Consider the following 27,590-nt stretch of genomic DNA (forward strand, 5'->3'; position numbering starts at 1 on the left):
AGTCCAGGCGAAGGGCACGCACGGACGCCTTCGCAGCCGAGATCGCGTCCTCCCGCCTTCTCCCCGCGTGATTTTGACCGCCACGACTCCCCCTGTTGATTCCATGAAACACACAACTCCCTCCTTGCCTCCCTGGAGTGGCAAACCGGTAAGTGGTGAGTTGTGTGGAGACGTGACAGCCGGCTCTGCTCTGTGACCGTGAGCGGGTCACTTGGGTCTGTGTGTCTGTTTCTTCCGCTGTAAACTGAGGCACAGACCGCTCTCGGTTTCCTAGCAGCTCACGGGATGGGGAAAGGGGTGTATGCGCGTGGAGGGCTTCTGCCGCACTCTGCCCTTCAGCGACCAAGGCTTGGCTTCTCTCTGCTCTTGTTTTGTGTAAAAGTTCCTTCGGGTTTGGCTCCAGACAGAATTGCAATCCCCTGGATTAAGTGCTTGTATGATAATGTCCAGCTCTGAAAGATCCTGAAAGATTTGAAAGATTCTGCCTCTTTTGCTTGTCTCTTTACTTTTTTTGCTCCTAAACCTCGAGAAACCAACGCAGGTTCGTCTTTGCCCCTCCTGATACTTTTTGCAGCTCTGTCCTCATTTGAGAAAAGAATATCACCACACACCTACATCCTTTAAGGTTCCCCTTTCCTCTTCTGCATTTTTCCTCATCCTCTGCCTCAAGACAACAAGTTCTTACGCCCTGGCACCACCTACTTAGGCCACTAACCTCTGACTCAGTTATTTATCCCTCTGTCCTGGGGAGACGGAAGTGAGGCGCTTCCTGGAACCTCCACTCTTAATTAGTCACCCTGTTTGGCATTCTTGAATTCGATTTTTAAAAACTAGTTTATCATATGTTTTCTAACTAGTGCTGTGTTATATTAATAACAAATTCAGAACTTCTTAAAAGAAGGGAATTGAAGCAGTTAATACGCATATTAGCTTTTGGCTGAGAGAGTTTTTCTCATCAGTAAAAAGTCATCCAAAAAATAACCAGTTTGAGACAATTTATGTGTTTTACCTCATTTGGACCTTCCTTTATTTCCATCAGTGTTGTGTATTTGTTAAATGCCAGCAGGTTGCTGGGATCTACAAATCTGATAAAGGTTTTTAAGTACTTGATCTTAACTAGAATACCAACAGGTGGGATTATGGGGTAAAAATATTAAATAGAGTGCTGTTGCAGGAGAAAAAAAAAAGCTACCACCAAAATTTTTGAAGCGTGGGGATTATTTTTGTTAAATGGAAAAACAATTTTGTGATTATTCAGTACGTTGAACTCATTCCCAAATCATTTCCTATAAATCTTAGACCTGCTTCTTCCATGAGAGCCTAGATCCAGGGTCAAAAATGTACTCTTATCCCCTCATTTATCTCCTGGGCAGTTTTTGTTATGGTATTTGCCAGTTAGTGGTCAAACAGTGAAGCCAGATAATCATTTGCCAAGTTTCCTCATTTGACTTTGGTTTTCTGTTAGCTCTGCCATGTTGAGTGATGTAGAAATACAGGTAGGAGAGTTTCTGTGGTAGAAAGAGCCAGATATGTTGTCTGATTTGGCAAAATGGCAGAGAACCTGTTTGGTATGCACAGTTGCTAAACATTTTATACTTTTTCAAAATTTTCGCCCACTTTTACTGAGGATCGCTACCTCTGCAAACAGACCCTACAGCAATCAACTAAATGCATTCATATTAAATCTCACAATAATTTTTAGACGCCTGAGCTAGTGATTAACATATTGACTTTGTAAACCAGTTAAAACTTTTAGTAAATCAGAAAGTTTATTGAAAATAAGGTTACTTTTCAGAAACAGAAAAACCCTGATAACTTCTTATTAAAAAACTTTGTTCCTGACAAATATGAGATAATTAAATAGGTGTTTTGCCAAAAAAAAAAAAAAAAGTCGGGGTGCCTGGGTGGCTCAGTCGGTTAAGCCTCTGACTCTTGGTTTCTGTTCAGGTCATGATGTCACGGTTTTGTGAGTTCGAGCCTCACGTTAGGTTCGGTGCTGAGAGTGTGCAGCCTGTTTGGGATTCTCTCTTTCTCTCAGTCTCTCTCTGCCCCTCCCCCACTCACGCTGTCTCTGTCTCAATAATAAATAAATAAACTTAAAAAAAAGTCATGAAGTAAAATATTCTCTTGAGAGGAAAGGCTTACATTACCTTTATGCAGACACTGTAACAAACCCATAGAGGGGATTGTGTTGTGATGCAACATCCATTGGCATGTTTCAATATTGTAAAATGGGATTGTTTCCCATCTAATTTAATGGGTCCTAACTTTTTCTTTTAGGCCAGAGACATAGCTCTGCAATCTCTCCTCATCTCTTCATTTCTTCACACCGAGTTTAACTTGAATGACCAGAACTCTGGCAAAAAGAGGTCACATCTCTTTTTTTCCCCACATACCTCCTCCTCCTTACTAATTTTTTATGATCTCTTCATTCTCTCTGAGGGAGAGGAGCCCAGAATGGTAAGCAGGAGCCAGCATGCCATCTCCCAGGAGCCTGAGCCAGGTAATATGGACCATGCCTAAGGGCTTTGGTGTCTGATGTCATGAGACCAGTTCAGCTACAGTCAGTTGCTATGCTTTTGGCAGTTTTAAAATATGAGTACATAGGTAAATGTACAGATCAATAGAACGTGACAAAAATATCCAGAAATAGATACACAAAAATATATATACATATATTTACATATATTTGACTACATATTTTATTTTATATATATACATACACACACATATAGGTAGTTGCTTCAGACAGAAGTGGCAAGCTAAATAAATGAGGCAAGGATAGTATTTTCAACAAAGGCTACTGTAACTATTGCATATGTTTGGGAAAAAAATGAGTCTTGACCTGACTATGCACCTTGAAAAAATTAACGCAAAGTGAATCATAGATCTGAACATAAAAGCTAAAACTATAAAACTTCTTGAGTAAAACATAGGAGAAAATTCTTTGTGATCTTGAGTAGGCAAAGATTTCTTTTATAGGACACCAAGAGCATGAATTAAAAAAAAAGAAAATAATAATTTGGACTTCATCAAAATTAAAAACTTCTGCTCTTTAGTCAGTTTGAAGAAGATGAAAAGGCAAGCCACAGTCTGGAGGAAAATATTTCTTTACAAAAATGTTTTAATGTTTACTTTTGAGAGAGAGAGAGAGAGAGAGAGACAGAGTGCGAGGGGGGGAGGGGCAGAGAGAGAGGGAGACACAGAATCTGAAGCAGGCTCCAGGCCCTGAGCTGTTAGCACAGAACCCAACGCAGAACTTGAACTCAAGAACCATGAGATCATGACCTGAGCCGAAGTCGGACGCCCAGCTGACTGAGCCACCCCGGTGCCCTGAGGAGGAGAGTATTTTAATACATAGACCTGACAAAAGGCTGGTATCCGTAATTTATAAACAACTTCTAAAGCTCAATAGTGAGAAAATAACCAGTTACAAATGCCAAAAGATTTGAATAGACACTCCACAAAAGAAGATATATCAGTGATCAATTAGTACATGAAAATATGCTCAACATCATTAGTCATCAGGGAAATGCAAATTAAAACCCCACTGAGATACTGCTACACACCCATTAGAATCGCTAAACTTAAAAAGACTGACAATCCCATGTGTTAGCAAGGGTGGGGAGCAACTAGAACTTACATATATTCTTGCTGGGAAAATAAGATGGCACAACCATTTTGGAAAGCAATTGAGTGGTCTTTTATAAAGTTAAAACATCTATCTCCAGTATGACCCAGAAACCCCACTCCTAGATATTTATTCAAGAGAAATGAAAATGAATGTTCATAACAGCTTTATCATAATAATCTAAATCTGGAAACAACCCAGATGTCCATCCACAGGTAACTGCTAAAACAAAACATTTATAGACATACAACAGAAACTACTTAGCAATAAAAAATAAATGAACTATTGATTCATGCAACAAACAACATGATGGGTCTCAAAAGAATTTAGCTAAGTGAAAAAGCCAACTGTAAAAAACCATATATGGTGTCACACAAAATTCTAGAAGAGCCTGAAAGCAGATTAGTGGTTGCCTGGCACTAGGAGGGAAGGGTGAAGGGATTGACTGCAAGGAGGCAGAAGGGAACTTTGGGATGAAGGAAATGTTCTGTAGCTTGATGGTGATGGTAGTTACAGGGTAATACATAGTCATGTGTTAAAACTTGCCAAATTGCATATTTAAATTGGTGCATTTTATTGCATATAAATTATACCTTAATAATTAATTTATTTTTAAAAGAATAGCTATAAATTCTTTGATATTCCTCCCATCAAGAGGTGGAGTCACTTCTTGAATCTAGGTGGTCTTATGACTGCTTCAACCAAGAGAATATAGTAGAAATGACTGTATGTTATTTCCAGGGCTAGGTCATAAAAAGTACAGCTTCTTCTGGGTTCTTTCGGGATACTTGTTCTGAGGGAAGCCAACTGCCATGTAAAGTTCATCTACTTGGAGACAGCCATTCTGGAGAGGCCAAGTGTAGGCTCTGTGGTAATCTATTCCAATGGAGACTACTTTCTAGCCCAAAAAGTGCCCAAGATGTGAGTGAAGCTGTCTTGGATCCTCCCAATCGGCCCATCCACCAGCTGAGTAATGCTGAGTTGTGCCATAGTTGATGCCACAAGGAGCAAGAGGTCGCCAGTTGCTATCCTGCAGAATCTGGGATACGATTGTTTAAAGCTTCTAAGTTTTGATAGTGTATTAGTTATCCATTACCATATAACAAATTACTCCAAAATTTAATGGTTCAGGACAACAGCAATCACTTATTATCTCACAGTGCCTATGGATCAGGAGTTTAGGAGCAAGTTGTTTGGGAAGTTCTAAATTAGGGTATCTCATGAGGTCAGATGTTGGGCAGATTCTGTCCCTGCCTGAAGAAGCTTTCAGTCTAGGGGGAGTGAGGAGTAGACAAGTTAATAGGCAATCACAACACATTCGGCTGGTCTGTGGAATAGGGGTAAAAGCCCCTGAAAAGGGAAAACCTAACCCAGTCTTGAGGGTCAGGAAAAAATTCCTAATGAGGTCTAAACAGAGACTTGGCAATGAGCAGGCATTAGTCAGTTTGGAGGGTTGGATGTGAAGGGGGCTGGAACAGAGGGATGGGCATGGGCAAAGGCCTAGAGGTAAAGATGAAAATGATGTGTTTTTTGGAGCTGAAAGAAATTTACAAATGCTTAGAGAATAGGTTCCCAGAGAAAGGAGAGGAGCTAGCCAGTAGTCACAGGTCCTCTGAACCATCTTTCATGGTGACAAAAGTTCACTCTGGCTACAGTGTGGAGGGGTTGGGAGAGGTCAAGAAGGGGACATGGTCCAGGATGAACTCCACTGATCATACTTCTTTCTTCTGCCTAAGGGCCTCTCACTTAGGTCTAGTTTCTTGTCCAAGACACCGCCTCTGCCTTTTGCAACATTGCAATGATTGGCGAAAAGAATGACCTCATCTCTCTGGCTCAATCTTGCCCAATCTCTGGAACCTTCTATGACTCAGGTGAGATGCTCACCCCCACACCAGGAAGTAGTCTATGAAACTTTGCCTCCAACAAACATATTAAAAGAATTAGAACATAGGGAGCGACACTACCTCACATCTGGAGAATGAGGCAGTATGGATTCTGACTTCCATCTTTTAAGAACTGTGTTTGTATAATTGTTTTTAGTTGATTTTTTTTTTTTTTTACTGTGGTAAGAAACACAACATAAGATCTACTCTCTCACAAAATTTTAAGTGTATATTGTTGTTAACCATAGGTGCTGTATTTAGTAGCAGATCTCTCCAATTTATGCATCTGACATAACTGAAACTTTATACCTTTTGAACCGCAGTTACCCATTTTCCCTCTCCAAAGCCCTTGGCAACCACCAATCTACTCTCTGCTTCTATGAATTTGACTATTTTAGATCCCTCATATAAGTGTATTCATGCAGTATTTATCCTTCTGTGTCTGACCTATTTCACTCAGCATAATGTCCTGCAGGCTATTGTTGCAAGTGGCAGGATTTTTTTCTTTTTCTAAAGCTAAATAATATTCCATTGTATGAATATACCATGTTTTCTTTTTAATTTAATTTAATTTTTTTAATATTTATTTATTATTATTTAAAAAATTTTTTTTAACGTTTATTTATTTTTGAGACAGAGAGAGACAGAGCATGAATGGGGGAGGGTCAGGGAGAGGGAGACACAGAATCTGAAACAGGCTCCAGGCTCTGAGCTGTCAGCACAGAGCCCGACGCGGGGCTCGAACTCACGGACCATGAGATCATGACCTGAGCCGAAGTCGGACGCTTAACTGACTGAGCCACCCAGGCACCCCTATACCATGTTTTCTTTCTCTATTAATCCATCAAGGGACATTTAGGTTGTTTCAATATTTTGGTTATTATGGATGATGCTGCAGTGAACATGGGAGTGTAGATAACCTCTTTGACATCCTGATTTCAATTCTTTTGGGTAAATATTCCAAAATGGGATTGCTAGATCATGTGGTAGTTCTATTTTTAATCTTTTGAAGAACCTCCATACTGTTTTCCAAAATTTGAATATGCAATTCAATAGCTTCCCTGTCTGTTAGAAACAATGATTTAGAATAGACTGTGGGGGCACCTGGGTGGCTCAGTCAGTTAAGTGTCTGACTTTTTATTTTGGCTCATATCATGATCACATCAGGCTCTGCACTGACGTCATGGAGCCTGCTTGGGATCCTCTCTCTCTCTCGCTCTTGCTCTCACTCTCTTTCTCTCTTTCTCTCTCTGCCCCTATCTCTGTGCCTCTCTCACACTCTCTCAAAATACATAAATAAACATTAAAAAAAAAGAGAGAGAGAATAGACTGTGGGAAAATGTGCCATATAAAAATATCACCAGAAAAAGAGTTTGATACAGATAGTATGTGTTAAAACCCTAAATAATAGTTTTCTTAAAGTTCTCAAAACTTTTGACTTAACAGACTGGATCATACCAGGAATAGAAAATATATAACATTGAATAATATCAGTATTAATCTTTCCAAATAAATGTATAAGTTTAATGCAGATCTATAAAAAAAAAATGTTTGCACTACTGTGTATCAGTATTACCAAATCCAAGATAGAGTGCTATATTTTTAAATAAAAAGGGGCACCTAGGTGGCTCAGTTGGTTGAGCATCTGACTTTGGCTCAGATCATGATCTTGCAGTTCATGAGTTCGAGCCCCACATTGGGCTCTGTGCTGACAGCTCAGAGCCTGGAGCCTGCTTCAGATTCTGTGTCCCCTTCTCTCTCTGCCCCACCCCTGCTTGTGGTCTGTCTCTTTCTGTCTTTCAAAAATGAATGAACATTAAAAAATATTTTAAAAAATAATGAGGTTTTGGGTTACTCTCTATGTTACATATGGTGTTGAGGAAATACTAAATATTTTACCTTTTATTCAGCACACTGGCTGAGAACATCATTGCAAAAGACCACATTATATGCTTCCATTTAAATGATATGTCCAGAGAAAGCAAATCTGCAGAGACAGAAATTGAGAGACTTCAGTTGGGGCTTTACCACAGTAGGGTCACCAGCAGGGGGACCACTTGGAAAGAGTTGTTCAAATGAGGGATGAGGAGCTGAACAGAGGGCTGCAGAGAGAATAACCTTTGGTCCCTGGAATCGAAAGACTTTACTACTGAATGCACCTGACTTTGGGAATTGCACATGGTGAAGTCTGGTGAGACTAAGAGTCATAGGATACAGAACCATGTTTTGTTGATTCTTATTTTAAACATGAAATTTGGACTAGGACAGTCTAGAGTTTTTCTGAAGCTGCTGACCAGCTGTGAACTTGGATAAATGACCTCCTTTCTGTACCTTAATGTCCTCATCTGTAAATGGAGATATTTCATACCTCTCAGGGCTGTTCTGAAGATTAAACACCTAGTGCAATTCTTGGCCTATAGTAGGTTCTCAATGGATATTAGTTCTCCCTCATACTCCTTCTGAAATGTTATTTTAGAGAGAATTCCAGAAAATAGGAAAACGTGGAGCTCTTCTGGGTCACATTTCCCATGTGGTTGGAGAGGGCTTGCTCCACGCAATTTGCAGCTATATCTGGTGGTACCCAAATATGCATCTCTAACCCAGCTCCAAACCTGTGTACCCAGCTGCCTACTCAGCATCAATTAGATGTCTCACAGGCACATCATGCCCCAAACACATTATCTCTTACCCCTCCAACTTGCTGATCCTCAAAGCTGTGATCCATATTGAGTAAATAGCGTCAGCATTCACCTGGCTGTTCAAGCCTGAAGACTTGACTCTTTCCTTTTCCTCAAATCCCAAATGAAACGAGTCTTCAAGTTCTGACAGTCTATCTAGTGATTTGGTACATTGAACCTATTTATTAATTTTCATCCAAAAATATTTGTTGAGCAGTTACTATGGACTAGGCATCATGTCAGGCTCTGTCTTCACTGCTTCCTCCCTAGTACTGATCACAATCTTCTTCTGACTTGACTGAAGAAATAGCTTCCCTGTTAGTTGCCCTGAATCAGCTTCTTACCTCTTTGAATCTTTTCTCCACATGCTACCAGAGATTCGTTCCTTTGGCTTAAGACTTTAAATGGCTTCCCACCTGGCACAGCTGTTAAGACTTTCTAAGATCCAGGCCCACTAGGCATAAGTCTGGTTCCCTGATATATGCTCCAGTCATTGGTGGGGTTCCCCCCAAAACAAATCCTGAGACTAGGATTTGAGTGCAAGTGGTTTATGTGGGGGTTAATCTCAGGAAGCTGTGGTAGGAAGATAGAGGAATGAGGAAGGAAGAAAAAGAAGGCTATTCAGAGTGCCTTAATGAATGGATTCATGGGAGGTGGGTGACTGGGGCTCAGTCTCACTGGGAAACTCTGGGAGACAGTATACACCATAGCCTGAATTGTGTTCCCCCAAATCCATATGTTGAAGCCTTCATCCTCAATATGCCTATATTTGGAGATAGGGACAATAAGGAGATAATTAAAAATTAAGGAGGGCCTATAATGAGATCATAAGGGTGGGGCCTTGATGCAGTAGCATTAGCGTATTTCTAAGAAGTAACACTAGGGAGCTCCTCTGAGGTCTTTCTTTCTCTTCGTGAGAGAGCACACAAAGAAGAGGTCACGTGAACACACAGTGATAAAGTGGTCATCCACAAGCCAGGAAGAGAGGTTTCACCAGAAACCACCCATGCTGGCACCCTGATCTCAGCCATCCAGCCTCCAGAACTGTGAGAAAATACATTTCCGTTGTCTAAGCCACGCAGTCTATGGCATTTTGTTATGCAGCCCAGGCTTAGATAGTATAGAACACCCAGAGGGTGAGGGAGCTGCGTAGTTAACTCTCAAGTCTTATTCACCATGGGTTGAGGACTGCTCCTGAGGGCACTGATTCCTTGGCACTGACGGCCTGCACCATACTAGGGCCGAGCATGCTCCTGCCTGCTGTGGGCCAGAGAAGCCTTACTCAGCCTGAGAGTCTCTTGCAGGAAGAAGCCTTTGGCTTGCCTGGTGAGTGCTGAGGGGATGTGAGCAGGGCAGTAGTGGCCTCCACAGCCCCCAGTTTACTTTCCATCCGTAGCTCTGCTTATCCTTATAATGACTCATTCAGCCAATGTGTTAGCTCTGTAAGGCTGTAGACAATATCTCTCTGCTTCACAAATGTATTGCCAATGCCTAGCACAGAGCCTGACAAGTAATAGTTGCTCAAGAGATATTTAATGAATGTTTGGATAAATAAATAAATGATGATCCTTTTCAGAAAGTAACCCAGGGGGCACCTGGGTGGCTCAGTCAGTTAAGTGTCCGGCTCTTGGTCGGGTCATGATCTCATGGTTTGTGAGTTCAAGCCCCACGTCGGGCTCTGCACTGGCAGTGTGGAGCCTGCTTGGGATTCTTTCTCCTTCTCTTTCTTCCCCTCCCCTGCTCTCTCTCTCTCTCAAAAAAAAATAAACTTAAAAAAAAATCTTAAAAAAAAAACCCAGAAAGTAAGTAAGGCATGTCATGCTCTGTATCTGACAAATAAATTACACATGGAGCATAAAACCTCTAAGTTATTGTGACACCTAAATCTCTATATTCACATAAATTACTGAACTCTCTTTACAGTAGCTGATTAAAAGCTTTACTATGCTTTTTTTTTTTTTAAATTTTTTTTTTCAATGTTTATTTATTTTTGGGACAGAGAGAGACAGAGCATGAACGGGGGAGGGGCAGAGAGAGAGGGAGACACAGAATCGGAAACAGGCTCCAGGCTCTGAGCCATCAGCCCAGAGCCTGACGCGGGGCTCGAACTCACGGACCGCGAGATCGTGACCTGGCTGAAGTCGGACGCTTAACCGACTGCGCCACCCAGGCGCCCCCTTTACTATGCTTTTTAAATAAAGCTTAAGGTGTAAATTTTTATCCTTTTGCAACAAATCCTAACACCTTTTTTCTAGACCCAGGCCATTCCACATGTTGTGCTGGGTTTGGAAAGGATAAAACACACACAGCCCACCCTGCACAACAACAACCGGGCTCAGCCACATGACTCTCTGGAAATGGCTCCCAGCTGCCCACAGTTTGAACATAAATAAGGTGGAGCACACGAAGTTGAAGGCAGCATTACGGAACTCAGACCTACTCCTGTGAGCACTGGGAAGTGTGGAAGGTGCCCTGCCATAAAAGCAAGACTTCAGAAAGATAAATGAACAGTGATGCCTAGGTGGGAGTGGAATGGGGAGAGACTGGAGGCTGGGACACAAGATAGGAACAAAGAGCACTGAGACAACATGGCTGAACAGAAACTTGTGAGCTGTGTGACACTTTCTTACGGGGCCAGTAGCCTGGTTGGAGACAGAGGAATCACAACAGTGAATGAATCAAAGTATATACAGTATGCAAATACAGTTTAGGTTTTAATCGAACTCCCTTACAAGGCCTCTTCTGTTAATCTTTGAAGTTATTTCCTAAGACACCAAAGGGGTATTTGTTAAAAAAAAAGTTATAAGTCATCACAAAGGTTCCCTGTAAATAATCAAGAATGCAAGTTCTCACAACTGTGTAACTTGAAAAGGGAGGTGAAATGGCACTGATTTTTGTGTGTCCATGGAATGATGCCTGAATGTTGCGTGCATACAGCACATGACTTTCTCTGAAACTAAGAAATTGTTTCCCTTAAAACTTTGCTTAAGTTTAAGCAAATATTTAAATATTCCTTTTCACATGTTCTGCATCTTGACTGTAGTGGTGATTACATGATGATATTCATGTATCAAACTTCTCAAGCTCTATATTTAAAATTGATGACTTTGGGGACACCTGGGTGGGTCAGTCAGTTAAGTGTCTGACTTCAGCTCAGGTGATGATCTCGCAGTTTGTGGGTTCAAGCCTCATGTAGGGCTCTGTGCTGACAGCTCAGAGCCTGGAGCTTGCTTCAGATTCTGAGTCCCCTCTCTCTCTGCCCCTCCCCTGCGTGCGCTCTCTCTCTCTCTCTCTCAAAAATAAGCATTAAATAAATTAAAAGTAAATAAAATTAGTGACTTTGTATGTAAATTATGCCTCAATAAAGCTGGTTTTCAAGAATTGAATAAAGGTCAAATCTATCCAGAGATGAATCCAGACAAATAAGAATACATATGTATGATTGTACTTACATAAAACTCTCGAAAATGCAAATGAATCTATTGTGATGGAAAGCAGATCAGTGATTGTTTCATTGAGGATGGGGTTTTATATACCTCATAGTGCTATCTATACATACATATATGGCACTATGAGGTTGAGAGACTTCCAGTTAAACATAGTTGAGTTTGTCTCCTCCTACTGAAACATGACTAAATAGGAAGAGGTGGGGTGGGGTAGAGTTGGAGGGAGTGTAAATCCACAAAGACTGATAAAATTAGAAAGGAGATGTGAGCAAATTTTGAAAGGTGGAAAATGAGTGGAGGAGCAAAATGTAACTGAGAGCAGAGGAGGCTACTATTGAGAGCCCATAGAGGATGTAGAACTTGAGGTGGTACCAGGTACACCAAAGGTGAGTGAGGTGCAGGGATTGGTTGAAGTTTTTATGCAGATATTAAAGCCAAAGCGTCTTCCCTATCCCTTGAAGTCAGGGAAACTACCCTCCACAGGTGATAGGAAGTATGTTCTCTGGAGACAATGAGCCAGAGAGACCCAGACAGACTCAGGGACACAAGACATATAGGGGTGTGGTGGGGTTGGGTTAATGGCAGGAAACTGAAACAGGCTGATTCTGGGAAAATTCAAGTAATAAACAGAGGTACCCTCAGCCTTCTTTCTCAGATCTACTCCCACAAAGACCTTTCTTCCAAAGAGCCATCAGGCATATGTCCCCCCAGGCAGGAAACTGGAGGCTGTTTCTCTAAAGAGAAAACACCTCCACATACTGACATTTGAAGGATCCAGCATAGGAAAGCACTAAAGGAAATTCTAGCTGACAGCTGTGCTGTAGGCCTAGAAAGTAATTAGCCCAGATGGAGTAGGAAAACTTGAGAGTTTGAGGGGGATATTTCCAGGGGGGAAAAAAAGTGGAACAAAAAGATTATTTGATATATTTTAATGTCTGGAAATTAATAACAATAGGTGTTTGACAGGTCCAATCAAGCATTTGAATAGATTCATAGGAAACTGTGCAACTCAAAATAACAAGGTGATTGTTAACTCCTGGGAAAAAAAAAGTTGTTCAAGAAAGGAAACATAATTGTAGTAATTACCTTCTTCATCAGTGTATAATATTTGCATGCTTTTTTGTTATATAAGTAGTCAGCTGATGATTTATCCCAAAATTTGGACAATGGGGGAGGGAGTAAGTGAGGTCAGAAGTTTTAAGAGAACTAAATTCTTATTGACTAGAACAAGAAATTAGTTTATGTTAAAAGTGTTATTTCAAATTAGTTAGAAAGAAAGTTCTATTTAATAAACAGTGCTGGAATTTCCAAATGCAGTCTATTAAAAACAACATTTGACTCGTGTTAATATAAAATACAGATTAAAGTGAATTAATAAACATTAAAAAATAAAGATTCTTCAAATAACCTTGAAGTACAAAAAGCCCTTCTAAGCAAGAGACAAACTGCAAAAGCCTTAAAGGCAAATGATACACAGATTTGACCTCCAAAGAATAAAAAATTCAGGAATGAGTGACAAGTATCACCACAAATTCAGTTAAAACAGAAACAACAAATCTGGAGGAAAATACGTGCAACATATTTAAGAGATAAAGGGTTAATGCTATCTATCTACACATAAAATTTTAAGTTGTTCTGTGTTGTTCTTTTTCAAATTTATTTGATCAGTTTTAAAATATCTTGCTTCTTAATTGTACTTTTGATATTCTTATTTCTTTAAATGTATCAAACAAACTTATTTTATATTCTCAATCTGATAATTCTAATAATATCTGCAGTCTTTGCAGTTCTAATTCTGGTATACTTTATTGTTTATGCTAACACTTGCTCATGGCAGCTTGTTTCATGGTGTTTTGATTGTGAGTTCATGTCCATGGAAACCTTATTATGTGTGAACTTTCTGAAAGTTGGTTTTTGTCCCTGGAAGTTTGCTTTTACTAACCTAAATGCCTGAGAGCTTTAACTAATCAAGAACCACTCTGAACAATATTTAGGTGTGATGAGGTTTTCTTGTGTTGCATAGGCATGCAGATTCTGGTTCCAACCCCGCCCGAGGGTTGAGCTTGCAGTTTGCAATTCTCAAGGAAGACATTTTTTCCTCCTGTACTGCCTGCTACCAGGTAAGTGGCTTTCCCTTAAATAGTCTTGCAAATCTGATTATGTCACCTCTCCCACTTAAAAAATTATAGATCCACTCATTTGTTGGGTCTTAGCTTAAGGATTACTTCCTTATGAATGCCTCCTCTGACTGCCTGCCCCCAAACTAGATCAGGTCTCCTTTCATGCTCTTACAGCACCTTGTACTTCTCCCGTAGGCATTAATAGCAATTGTAATCAATTATTTGTGCAACTGTATTTCATTGAAATAGTAAATTTCTTCATCACTGAAGAAATTTCGTATCAATCACTTTCACTGCTATATCTTCAACATTAACTTAGGGTCCAGGGCATATTTGTTCAATAAATAAGAAATAAGGGACACCCGAGTGGCTCAGTCGGTTAAACATCTGAGTCTAAATTTAAGCGTAGGTCATTATCTCACAGTCATGGAATTGAGTCCTGCATCAGGTTCCATGCTGTCAGGGTGGAGTCTGCTTGGGATTCTCTCTCTCCCTCTCTCTGCTACTCCCCTGCTCATGCTTGTGCTCTCACTCTCAAAATAAATAAACTTTATAAAAAGGAAATTAACATTTTTGGGAATATTATATAATGGAGGGAATCTAGGTTCAAGCTCTGTCATGTCGTACCCCTTAAATGTCTCTAAGTCTCAGTTGCTCACTTGTAAAATAGCATTAGTAACATTTACCTCATGGAATTGTTGTGAGGGTTACAAATGATATATTTAAAGAGCTACAAAATAGCCCCTGGCGATGACAGATCCTTAATGAGTGGTAGCTTTTATTATTTTTTGCCAGCTATGTCTAAGTTCTTGGGAATTGGGCCAACCAGTTTTTTGAGCATACTCATATATAGCCATTTGAAATAGGGAGTAATTTAAAGAGCTTTTAGCCCACAAGGAATCACTGCATCAATATGATAATTAATGCATTATTCCAGAAATTGGATTTTAAAATAATATAGACTTAAACTTGAGAATATTGCTTTAAAAAATAAGTGCACATGGTGGTTTCCTGGGTGCATATATATGTCAAAATTTATTAAGTTGTACACTTTAAATATGTACAGTTCATTATATGTCAGTTATCCCACAATAAGACTATTTTTTCAATAAAGAAAAAAATTAAGCCATCAATAACAAGTGGAATGAAATACATGTAATAGCTCTATTATTTAGGATGAGGTTTGATTCATTTAATTGTTTTTTTAACCAAAGGATCTGTATCTATTCTTTGGCTTCAATTTGAGGACAATTTAATTGCTTCTCACATAGTTCTTTTTTTTCTTTTTTCATTGAGATTTGCACTACAGTTTGACAAACATCAATGCCTTCACTGCTGAAACTCCACTCCTCAGATGTAAATATTAGCTGAAAGTTAATCTTGCTTTAACAGTACAAAAGGAAACTTCTCTCCATTTCCGAATTGAGAGTTTTAAAAATATTTATATTTATAGTGAAGCCCTGAAAAATATGCATAATGTTTATTTATTTTTGAGAGACAGAGTATGAGTCGGGGAGGGGCAGAGAGACAGAGGGAGACACAGAATCTGAAGCAGGCTTCAGGCTCTGAGCTGTCAGTACAGAGCCTGATGTGGGGCTCGAACTTGGGAATAGCGAAATCACGACCTAGGTCGAAGTCGGACACTTAACCAACTGAACCACTCAGGTGCCCCAATGCCAATTTTTTTTTAAAGCTGGCATCCTTCACAAATATGACTGATGAACTTGGGCCTCTTTTTGAAGAGTGACTACTTAAGTGTACAGTCAGTGAATCATATTCACACATTCAACAATCTCTATTTCTGCTGCTGTTAGGGCAGCAACAATTGTTGTTTCACTTATTTAACACCCATCTTGTGCACCCTAAGTTGGTGTTAATGGTGTTATTGGAAGACCTGTGGATAAAACCCCAAGGCAGAGATATGAAAGGTGAGCAAGAACAGGTGTGAGTCAGCTGGGAGGTGATGCTTCTGTGAATTTGGTGAACAACTTATGAGATAGAGTGTCTTGGTTTGTTTTTTCCCAAAAGCAGACGCTGAAACAAGAACGTGGAATGCAGGTAGTTTATTTAGGAAGTGATCTCAGGAAGCACAAGTGAGGGAGTGGGGAAGGTGGATAGAAAGGGAGAAATGCCAACAAAGAGTGATGAATAAGTGAGTTACTGCTGTGTGAAACTGGGGCACAATCTCACTGGGGACCCTCTGAGGAGTCATTTGAACAAGCTTCAAAATTATTCCATCGAGGGGCACCTGGGTGGCTCAGACAGTTAAGCATCAGATTCTTGATTTCAGCTCAGGTCATGATCTCATGGTTCATGAGAGTGAGCCCCATGTCAGGCTCTGCACTGATGGTGGGAGCTTGCTTGGGTTTCTCTCTCTCCCTCTTTCTGCCTACACCCCTCCCCCGCCTCTCAAAATAAATAAACTTAAAAAAATGATCCCACCAAGGGATAGGGAACCTGGAGTGTTTATCTGCAGATTCATGTCTTCATTGTTTGAAAGGTGCCCTGGAAAATGGGGACATTAATTACACACACACACACACACACACACACACACACACACGGAGTAAGCAAGCTCTTGTTGGCTAAAGAAAGTCCTCAGAGACACCAACGATATGCCATCCATTGAGAAAGAAAGCTGGCTGTGTGCATGGAAACTGCCCACTGTAGATGCCAGTGAATGCAGAGGTTGGATGAGGGAGTATGAGCTGGGACTTCAATGTTATCTGCTACATGGAGGGTTTGGGATCTTGATGTGATAGCATATCAACACTAGGTGTTGAGGATGTATACCGACATGGTTAAAGCCATGGGTTTATAAATTCTGAAGGAGAAATTTTCCTTTACTGCTTTTCCAGAGTGAAATAAAATTGAGGAAATGCACAATTTGCTGGTCAATTCAATAGACTTTTCAGTTGTTTTGTACTCTGTAGACTGGTGGTCCAGCAGCATTAGTGTCATCTGGAATCTGTTGAGAATGCAAATTCCCAGGCTCCACCCCAACCCTATTAAATCAGAACCTCTGGACACGGGACCCAGAAATCTGTGACAAGCCCTGTAGGTGATCCTGATACACACTCAGGTTGGGGAACTTCAGATGGAGACAAAACACTGTACTGAGAGACTTAACTCTTATCCCAATCACAGGGTCATTGACTGGGTGTGGTTTCCAATCTAAGTTGGGTGTGAAAATGGACAAATTATGTGATCTTTATGGGTCTTTTCCAATATGTAAAATGACAAGTTTGGACTAGTATACTGGAGTTTCAAATTTTTTTTTTTTTTTTAGCAGTGGAATACTTTCTTCCAAAGAAATTTTACTTGAAACATCAGTATATGAGACATGAAAACAGAGATCCTTGATTGGGATATTAGCCCAGTATCCGGTCTTCTCATGTTCCCTATGGTGGCTTCCTAAGCATCACTAGGGACCTTTGGGGTTCTAAGAGGTATAGTTTGAAAACCACAGCAACTTGAAGACCCTTCCCGGGCCCTCTATAATATGATCTAAGACATCAGGCCGACTTAACCACAGTTTACCTGATGATGATAGCTCTGAGATAGAGCTGTGATCACAGACCTTGTATTCAAAGCCTGGCTGATTGCCTACCATCAGGGTGACCATGAGCAAGTCACGTAGCACCCATGGCATCCTCATTTATGATATGAAGTTAACTCTAATTCTTGTTATATGTGCCATTCAGGGCCGTTGACAGGATCAAATGAAATCACATATATGAATATACTTTATAAGTTGCTAAGTCCTGTCTAATTGGAAGGGATTTTTGTGGGAGAAATTATCCTTCCAGGTAGTTTTCCTTTGTAACTGGTGCCAAAGATAAGTAGAAACAGAGAGTGTAGATAGTGAAATAGTCTGTAGTTTCTCCTTTATCTTCCAGGGATGCAAATGTAATTTTCCTTTTTAATTACAACCTGTTTACCAGGAAGTGTCACTTTAGATAAAATGAAGCTTAAGCAGAGACTTGACTTAACCTGTTGACTTACTCTACAAAGCTTGTAAAAATAATGTTTGGGGTAATACTATCTAAAAAGATAATTAGTTTTTTTTTTAACAATTTACTGCCCACATACTAATGGGGTGAGCCAATTTTGGAATATGTTGACTTAGCATTTGTAGCTCCTTGCATGTTTAGAACAATTTTAGTGCAACATTACTTCAGATTTATTTGTTTGTTTGTTTGTTTGTTTATTTATTTATTTATTTATTTATTTATTTATTTATTTATTGTCAGATGGGTGTTTCAGGAGAGATTCATGCATCCACCACAGAAATGCCTGAGATATACCAGGTAGCATGTTTTGTGTCTGTATTTTGTCATCGGTGAAGTCTTCAATAATTTCTTGTGGAACTTTTGCAAGATTATCTACTAGTAATGTCAAATATAGTTACTGGGGTTAGAAGGTAGTCATATTTAAGACCTCTTGTGTTCTAAACTCTCAGGGTAGCAGGTCAGGATCATCTCTGAAAACTGTCATTATAAGAAACAGATATCTGCCAATAACTCTGTATGACCACTTTGAAGGCCGCTGTCACATGGACCTACCAACATCTTCTAAGTGTGTCTCACTTTGCATTTCCTTCACATTTTCCCCATTACTTGGATCTTCACCTCACATTGTTGTACACCAGTCAGAACTCCCTGAGAAGGAATCAACGTGGACTGGACAAGGATTTTTTCACAATCACCCCATATTTGGGTGGGGGGCAGTCAGCAATCTCACACCTTTGAGCTGGCAACTGTGCCTCAGTTGCAAATAGGCCTTTGAACAGAGCAAATAGGCCTTTGTTGAGTTCCAGAGGTTACTGAGGAGTCCAGCAGGCAGGAGTGGGGTGGGAAGACATGGAGACATGGAGAGGAGCAGAGTGTTTCAAGCACAGAGAATAGCATGTAGAAAGGCCCAGAAGAGGAGAGCATGGCATGTTCTGAGGACTGAAGAAAGTCCACAATGGCCAAACTGTAGGGAGTCACTTGGGTAGTGAGATGAGCCTGTGCCAGGTCAAGGAAGATCTTGTCTGAATGGGCCTCATCTTCCTCATTCATCAGTAGGACTGGTATAGAGAAATGCTTCTCAAACTGCCTTTGGGAAACAAGGGGGTTCTACCTAGGAGCCTCAGAGGGCCTTGGAGTGTAGGGGGTGGAGGGGAATGACTCTGGTCCTCAGTTTCTCTTCAGTAAGAGTAGATTCACTAATATCCAGTTCAAGTGTTGAGCATCCAACAGTGTTAGGAAATAGAGTTCCATGATTTAAAAATGATTGAAAACTACCAAGTCCCCTCCAGCTCTGGCACCTGTGCTGTGCCCCCTGAGAGAATGCTATCTGGGTTCCTAGGGGTGTGGAAATATTGCCTCTAGAGGAGTGGCCCATTCTTTACTGAAAATATAGGATTATGGTGTGGGCAAAAGTTCTGGGACTTCCTGTTCATTTTTTTTTACAGAACTTTCAAAAACAGTCCCTGAAATTTCCACTTTCCCAGCTTGACTGATGTCTCTTTATGTCAGCAGGACAGAGGAACCTTCCAGCAAGCCTTTTATCTGGCTTCACAAGGAACAAGTGCGTTGTAATGCTGAGTCCCCCTCAGACTACACCCACACAGCTATAAAGACACATCTACCTACACGGGAAAGAATGTGAGCCTGAGAATGAGGACCAACCTCTCCTAAAATGAGAACTCACTCCCTGTCTTACTCATAAGTGGCACCGTAAGTACTGGTTGAATCGTCTGCTTTCTTTTTCTTCCAAACTCTTATTCTCTAGACTTTGGTGCTCCAGAGCAGCATAACTCATTTTAGCTTGTCATTCACCCTCACCTGAGTCCCCTGGACTTGGCTTCTTGCCTCCTTGACCTGTAGATATTGCCTTTGAGTCCAGGCTGAGGCTCTGAAACTCATCCTTTGCTCACACATCTATGGAATCAGTATGCTATCCCTGCCTGGCCAGATTGGGGTCCCAGCTCCTCTGATGCAGAGCAGCCTGGCCATCTGCTCATACCTTGAGAGACCATGGTCACAATTTAAGGAATCAGTTTGGATATTCCCTGAGAGCTCCTGCCATTCCCGTCCCATCCCAGATAGAGCCACCAGAAGCCGTCCACCAGGAGACTCAGGCCTCCTCATTCAGTCAATCGTGACTGAGCAGTGCTTCTCGAAGTTTAACATGCAGACAGATCACCTGGGGATCAGGTCATATTCTGATATTTGGGTCTGGGGTGGGGTGGGATCCTGCATCTCTTAAGAAGTTCCCAAATCATGTTAATGGTTCATGAACTTCACTTTGAGTAGTAACATGAGACTGTGTAGACTATCAACTTCAACTTCACCTGGAGATAGGGTCTGTAATGCAATTTTTTCCCCATTTATTAGCAAACATGTATTAAATGCTTTCTCTGTCTTCATGGTCATTGCTGCACTGATAAGATCCCTTCTTTGCTTTCAAGGAGCTGACAAACTAATAGTTTAGAAGCCTATATGTTTGAGGGGCACTTGGGTGACTCAGTCAGTTGAGCGTCTGACTTTGGCTCAGGTCTCACAGTTTGTGGGTTCGAGCCCCGTGTTGGGCTCTGTGCTGACAGCTCAGAGCCTGGAGCCTTCTTTGGATTTTGTGTCTCGCTCTCTCTCTGCTCTTCCCCCGCTCATGCTCTGGCTCTCTCTTCTTCAAAAATAAATAAAACATTAAAAAAAATTTTTTTAAGCCAATATATTTGGGACCTATATACTTTATAAAGCTTAATTCTCACAACATCCCTATTGAATTAGTATTATTTCTGTATTCTACATGAGGAAACTGAGCCTTAAAGAAGTTAAGAAGCTTGTCAAAGTTGTGCTGATGGGAAATGACAGCCCAGATTCCAGCTCACATCTCTGGCTCTGAGCCTTCATACTTTCTGGGATATCTCAAGCATCTCTTCCTTAATGCTCTTATGTTGCCAGAATCCATACAGTTGGGCCTCTGCTTCAGTTTCCTTGCCTAACACTTTAGTTTCTGGCATTCTGGCTTACTTAAGCTGAGCCCTGCTCCAACCCCTTCCCGCCCCTCCCTCCTTCCCCCTCCAGCTTGGCTAGTGATCCTGTATCCAGCTCTTTCCAGTCCCTCCTTACCTGTCCATCTCCTAGTTGGGATTCTGCTACAGATAGTCCAGTTGCCTGGAAACAAAACATCATTCCATGTTGCAAAATAGCTTCTAGGAACTAGAATGTTTCCTTTCCTCTATAACTCACCCCTCATGATTCTTTGAAGTTTCACGCCAGGCATCAGGCACTTCCTAAAGTAAATAAGCTACATAATAGGCACAGTGTGAGAAAGAAGGAAGTGGCACTAATTTATACAAATTTCATTCTCCAACCTCTTAAGCCCAGGGTGATGTTCCTAATGGGCCAGGCATCCTTTCCCTAGGGATGGATGTGGCAGCTAGTAGAGCTCATGATTTGACTCATCCCAAACACAGTCTCTGCTCTGCCAGGCTCTGCTGAGGCTCTGGGGACAGCATAAAGAGTGGGGTAGAGTCTGGGGAGTTGTCTGCATAGGATGGATGTTACATAGATCACAGAAGTCCTGGCCTGTCGTCATAGCTTTGATTTCTCCTAGGGTTCCCGACTCCCTCCCCACCTGCCCTTCTTAGGGCCAACTTTAAGCAAGGAGCTTACTTCTTATTGGCTCATTTACTCCCATGTAATTACCCAGTGCAGGGGGAAGGGAAGTATTTGCTATTGCTTCAACTGTTTCATCTTACTTAGAGTGGCAGAATTTAGCAAGAATTAGGAATTGAAATGTGTCATTGACAGTTTTCACTGACCAAAGCAACATTTTCACTGTTACTCAATGTAATCCATTCTACCCCAAGACACTATGACTTTAGGTGAAAAATCTCTACCAGAATTTTGTAAACCATTCCATGCTCAGACTGACACTTTTGATGATCATAAACCAGACTTTAGGCAATCTTCTGTAGGCCCTATATCATTTTAAGTGACATCTGTTACTTGTTTAAGTATTCCTTCCCTCCACCCGCATACCCAGCAGATGGCAATTCCTGCCCGGCCCAAGCTCAAGTTTGTCATGGACCTTCTGACCCTCTGACTGCGTGTAGCTGGGTCCTTTTCCCGACACTGTGAGACAACTTTAACCACACCTCAGGCAGCATCTCTGTAAGTCATCCAAACTCCATCTGCCCTTGCCCCCAGTCATACAAAATGTAAACATGTTCACGGTCAACAGTGTGGTGGCTTGCGGTTTCCTTTAATTCAAAGTTCAAATCCCCCTCAGGGTTTACCATGGTTTCTGTGCAAGTCCCAGAGTCCTTTTTTGTTTACTCTGAGTATTCAGATGGCAGACAGAGAGCTTCAGCCTAACTAACCACAGTATCCTGTAGTCAGCATGAAGAGTTTACATGCGTCTTGAAAACTTTTGAGTGTTATTTGATCTAGTGCCCTAAGAAGTAATCCAAAGTAAAATCTCAAACCTTTGCATCAATATTTTCCTTTGGGGACTCCAAAAGAAATTTTGTGATCAAATGCCATCATTTTTTACCTATGATGTTGACTGTGTAATTATTGGCAATGTTCAGGCATTCTTTGTTGCAAATTCTTTTGAAACCACTGGCAAATGCTTAGTAGCATTGATAATATTGACCAAAGATTAGTTTGGAAATTTAATAAAAAGAAAAAATAAAATTTTAATGTTCTAAAACCTGACTTAAGTGTATTTTTACCTTCTCTAAAATCTGCATGCCATTTCTTGTCAGAAAATTTTAAATGATCTTAGTATAGGATATGTCTGATTAAAAACTATACATGCTGACAGCTTATAGCCTATTTTCTTATTGGTGAATACCAGCAGACAACATGTGCTTGGAATTCTACTTAAGGTTACTGCCACAATTTGGAGTATACTCTAGGACACTAAATATTTTCTGATCATTCAGCATTATTCAGTCATTCGACTAACATATATCTAGTGCTTACTATGTGCCAAAAATTGTTCTGGATTTTAGGCCTTCAAATGTTGAAGAGGAGGGGTGCCTGGGTGGCTCAGTCAGTTAGGTATCTGCCTCTTGATTTTGGCTCAAGTCGTGATCTCACAGTCGTGAGACTGAGCTCTGAATAGGCTCCTCACTGGGCTTTGAGCCTGCTAGGGATTCTTTCTCTCTTTCTCTGCCCCTCCCCTACTTGTGCTCAGGCATGTGTGTGTGCACAAGCACATGCACACTCTCTCTCTTTCTCTCTCTCTCAAACTAAATAAACTTTAAAAAGTGATGAAGAAGATAGACAACATTTCCACCTGCATGGAGCTTAAATGTTTGTTAATTGAATAAGTAAAGGGATGAATGTGGGTGGAGCGAGGGAGGATGCTGGGGTTAGACTGGATGGCGATCAGAGCACCCAGCCAGCAATCCCTGATAGTTCCGAGGGCTTAGAGCCAGAAGGAAGTCAGTTCCAGGTCTGGACCAGCTTAGTGACCCTGCCCAATCTCGCTGTACTTACAGATCCTGTAAGAAGACCTGCCCTACATTCAAGTGCTTGGGAAGTTAGCGCCTCTTTCACCTCTGTCCTCCCTTCTCCACCCACTTGCTCCTTAATGTTGGCTCTGGTTATAGCCTTCTTCCCTTTTGGCTGGTTGCCCCTCTCTGCCTGGTTCCTTTGGATTGATGCTTTGGGGCCTGGGTGTTGGTTCTGCTCCTTGCCATCCTTCCTATTTTCTCTCCCTAGATTCCTTCTTGCCTCTACATCCCAAGCTATGGGCCAGCTCTACCTCAATCTGAGCCTAGCTCTAGTTTCTAGGTTGGAGCCTTAGACACCCACTGACCAACGGACAGGTTGGATCTCAGGGATTGGGGCATAGCAGCAGCAATTTTCACATAGGGGTATTGCTCAGAACCAGGCAGGCCAACGAGGTTGGGGGTGCAGAATTTATCTAGTTTGGATCAGGACCACAATTGGGAAGAAGAGACTGGCAGGAGAAGGTGAAGAAGTCAGGGATTCAGGGTGGGCTCTCTGTGTGGCAGAGTAACTAAAGTGCAAAGCAAAGAGTTTAGGTAAGTTCCAGTCTTACAGAAAGGCAAGCATGTCCCTAATAAAGGGTTAAGGACAAGCCTAATTTTGTGGACACATGGGTGCACACCAAACCCGGGCTATCTTAGTGCTAATTCCAGACTCTGTAACTGGGGGAGAGGGATGTGGGAGGGGGGGCTCAAAAGGAAAGCATTGATCTGGCAGTCTGATTAGGGCTGAGACTCATAGAGAATACAAGTTCAAAGAGCAGACTTTGAGAGGAGACAGAAGAGGGTGTGAATCTCAACTCTGCTATTTACTAACTGTGACATTGGACAAATCGCTTCACCTCCAGTCCCTGGTTTCCTTACTTGTAAAATGAGAATGGTAACACCTACCTCACATGGATGTGGTGAGGATTAAATGATGAATTTGGGGTGACAGTGAGACTTGTTCAAAAAGAAGACGAGTCTTTGAACAGTGGGCTCTCTCCATGAGGCCCAAGTGGGGAGGGGGCAATGGTCAGCAGCCCAGTGCCGGCATGCCTGGCTCTGGTGCCTATTGTGATCTAGCACAGTCATTCGGGTCTGGCAACTGGAAAGCAATAACACTCAGTGGGCATGCTCTCCCACGAGGTCTGGGGGAGTGGGTGGGTGTTGGTTCATTCGTCTCTGCCATGTGCTCATGTGTATATAGTACTATTGTATTTGCCATGGCTGTTCCAGGAGCTCATAGCCTCTGAGTACTACGTCAGTATGTCTCCTTCCTTCTCAAACAGTGGTGACCAAAAATTGGAAATAAAATGCATGATATATATATATATATATATATATATATATATATATATATATATAATTATATATATATAATTTTATATATATATATATATAAAATCCCCTGATGCTGAGTCCATTCCAAATATCAGTTTGGACTTAACCTTTCATTCTTCTGCTCAGAGATCTTTCATTGCTCCTTATTTTTTAACTGCATCATTTGCTAAATTTTCTAAGGCTTTTATAATCTGATTTCAAGTTATTAGTCACTCAGCTCCCTTGGTTCCTAACACCTCCTGCTCTGTCCCACCCAGGCCTGTGCCTCTCAGTCAGTTTCTCCTTCCCTTTGGGTGTTTCACCTCTAGATGCTCCTGTTCTTCTTCCCCTCTTAAAAATCCTACTTTTTCTTCAACCTGGCTCAGGTATCACCTTACCCTTGAAGGCCTTTTGACTCTTGGAATGCTTATAGATCTCCATATCCTTGAACTCCTGTGATACTCAATAGTTTAGAATTTATCAAATTTCACAAAATCTATGAAGCCATCAACTGAAGATGCACCATTATTTTATGTACCGTTAGAAAAACCTTCTAATAAAACTGGCACCCACAGAATGTAAGACACATCCTTATTTCAGGAAGAGTAAGCTGTAAAAAAGTTTGTCTTAGGATCAATGAAATACGGTAATTATTTGGTGCTACATATTATTCATAATTATGATGGACATTACCACTGTTTTATTTTTCTGATTCTTCCACTAGAATGTATACTTCATGAGGACAGATTTCATGCCTGGCTCATTTCACTGTTATATACATAACCATCTAGCACACTATCTGGTCCTCAAGAAATGATTGAATAAATAGACTCCTAAAATGAATGGAAAGTTCCTCAAAGGCGGGGATTATGTATTACACACTTCTGTGTAGCTATTTTTAAACTTGACATGTAATATACCTAAAGTGTACTAATCTTAAATGTAGAGACTAAAGTTTTTAAAATATATCTGTATATCTACACTATAATCCCTGAAATGAATATATAAAGCATTTTCCTATAGTCCTTTCCCCAGTGCTGAGGAAGTAGGAGATATATGTCAATATTTATCTATACTCATTGATTCATTAAATGGTCTCCAGCTACCGTTGTATATGGTTCAGTGTCAGTTCATTCCTGTTTTCCCTGGTTCAATGGTTCTCAAATTCTAGCCTTCATCAGAATTACTTACAAGGCTTGTAGAAACAGATTACTGGGCTCCACCCCCAGATTTTCTGATTTAGAAGGTCTATGGTAGAGTTTGAGAATATGCTTTTTGAACAAGGTAATGTTGATATGGCTCTAGAGGTGAGGAAGAGGGGGTCTTCCTAAGGGTATAAAATATCTCCCATTGTCTGACTATTAAATGTCTGGTTAGGGGTTCTTCACCTTTTCTTTGTAACAGGTGGCCTGGGCAGCATGGTGAAGACCCTGTACTCCTCAGAAAATATTTCTAAATTGAATGAAATAAAATACCTAGGACTCCAAAGAAAACTAATTATATTAAAATGGATTGTTCAAATTATTTTAAAAAATATTGTAAAAATTGTAATGTTTACAGTATTTACAACAAGTCATCTGTATTGTGATATGAAACATTTGGGGTTTCCATTGGTGGTAAACTCACTCACCTACCGATAACACTACTGTGGTTGTTGCTTACATTTATAATTGAAAGAGATGATAAATTGCAGATAGAAGTTAGTGAAAATAAGGAGCCTAGGTTAAGAATCCTTGCCCTGGTGTAGTCTGAAATGAGATGCTCTACCTTTGGCACTGGGTGAAGTTTCAAAGATTTTAGGTCTGTGTCATTCAAGTCTGTTACTGATTAAATGCCTCCTATGTGGAGCTGTGATAGATGCTCAACATTCAGAAAGGGCTAAGATGCTTTCTCTTCCCTTATTCACAAGTATTCGATTTCGGTGACGGAAAATTGAAATATAAACTGGTAATTAAAGTGGAGTATGATAGGGGCATCTGGGTGGCTCACTCAGTTAAGTGTCTGGCTCTTGATTTTGGTCATGATGTCATGGTTCATGAGTTCCAGCCCAGCATGGCACTCCATGCTGACAGTGCAGAGCCTGCTTTGGATTCGTTCTCTTTCCTTCTTTCTCTGCCCCTCCCCTGTTCGCGCACTGTCTCTCTCAAAGTAAATAAATAAACTTAAAAAAAAAAGTGGAGCGTGACATATTCAGAAAGGGAAGTATGCACAAAGCACATAAGTAAAGAATGGAATGATATATGCATGCATACGAGAAACAGGAGTAAGATCTCTGTTAGTTAGAACTCAGTTGGATGGAAGTGGTGGTGGTAGACTATCACACTGGTGGTCCTCAATGAAACATGCTTCCAGGATCCTCAGGCTCCCCCATGTTGACTCTGGACTTAGCCACAAAACTTGCTTTGGGCAAAGGATGGTTAGCCAGCTTGATGCAAATATTTACACATTGGGGCTTGCCTCTTGTAATGCTTGGGCTTCAGCTGCCATGTAAGAAGTTTGGGCTTAGATTACTGAATGAGGAGAGGCCATGTGGAGGGCAGCCCTGGAGAATGAGCTGCCACCTTCGATGTTCCAGCCTCAGCTGAGCACTCAGCTGAATGCAGCAGCATGAGAAACCGTCATCAGTGAGTGAATAGCGGCAGAACCACCCAACCCAGAGAATCATGAAAAATAAGAAATTGTTGTTTTAACCACTGTTTTAGAGTGGTTTGCTACATACCAATAGATAACAGAAATTGTTGTTTTTATTTCTTTACAATTTTTTCTCTTCTGTTTGGTTTTTAAAGATGCGGAGGGCAGGGGCGCCTGGGTGGCTCAGTTGGTTAAGCATCCAACTTTGGCTTAGGTCATGATCTCACTGTCCGTGAGTTGGAGCCCTATGTCGGGCTCTGTGCTGACAGCTCAGAGCCTGGAGCCTGATTCAGATTCTCTGTCTCCCTCTCTCTCTGCTCCTCCCCCACTCATGTTCTTTCTCTGTCTCTCAAAACAAAATAAATATTAAAAAAAAATAATAAAA

At 41.0% G+C, this 27,590-nt stretch overlaps 1 protein-coding gene and 1 long non-coding RNA gene across 4 annotated transcripts in view; one reads left to right on the plus strand and one right to left on the minus strand.

Moving 5' to 3' along the window:
* Positions 1-20,914, minus strand: part of CCDC83 (coiled-coil domain containing 83) — a 68,275-nt gene extending 47,361 nt beyond the window's left edge. For all 3 annotated transcript variants that reach the window (XM_045483753.1, XM_045483749.1, XM_045483747.1), the window contains exons 1-2: positions 20,877-20,914; positions 7,414-7,501 (exon numbers count right to left, since the gene is read on the minus strand). The gene's annotated coding sequence lies outside the window, so the exon portion shown is untranslated. The remainder of the gene's footprint in view (positions 1-7,413; positions 7,502-20,876) is intronic.
* On the plus strand, positions 1-26,062 carry LOC123601071. Its single transcript, XR_006713956.1, has 7 exons — positions 1-148; positions 2,443-2,503; positions 5,368-5,502; positions 13,662-13,758; positions 18,012-18,068; positions 19,284-19,481; positions 25,299-26,062. It is a non-coding gene; the product is annotated as an uncharacterized LOC123601071 (long non-coding RNA).
* Positions 26,063-27,590: the final 1,528 nt, after the last annotated feature.

This window comes from Leopardus geoffroyi, chromosome D1 (genome assembly GCF_018350155.1).
Source record: "Leopardus geoffroyi isolate Oge1 chromosome D1, O.geoffroyi_Oge1_pat1.0, whole genome shotgun sequence".
Classification (NCBI taxonomy): Eukaryota; Metazoa; Chordata; class Mammalia; order Carnivora; family Felidae; genus Leopardus; species Leopardus geoffroyi.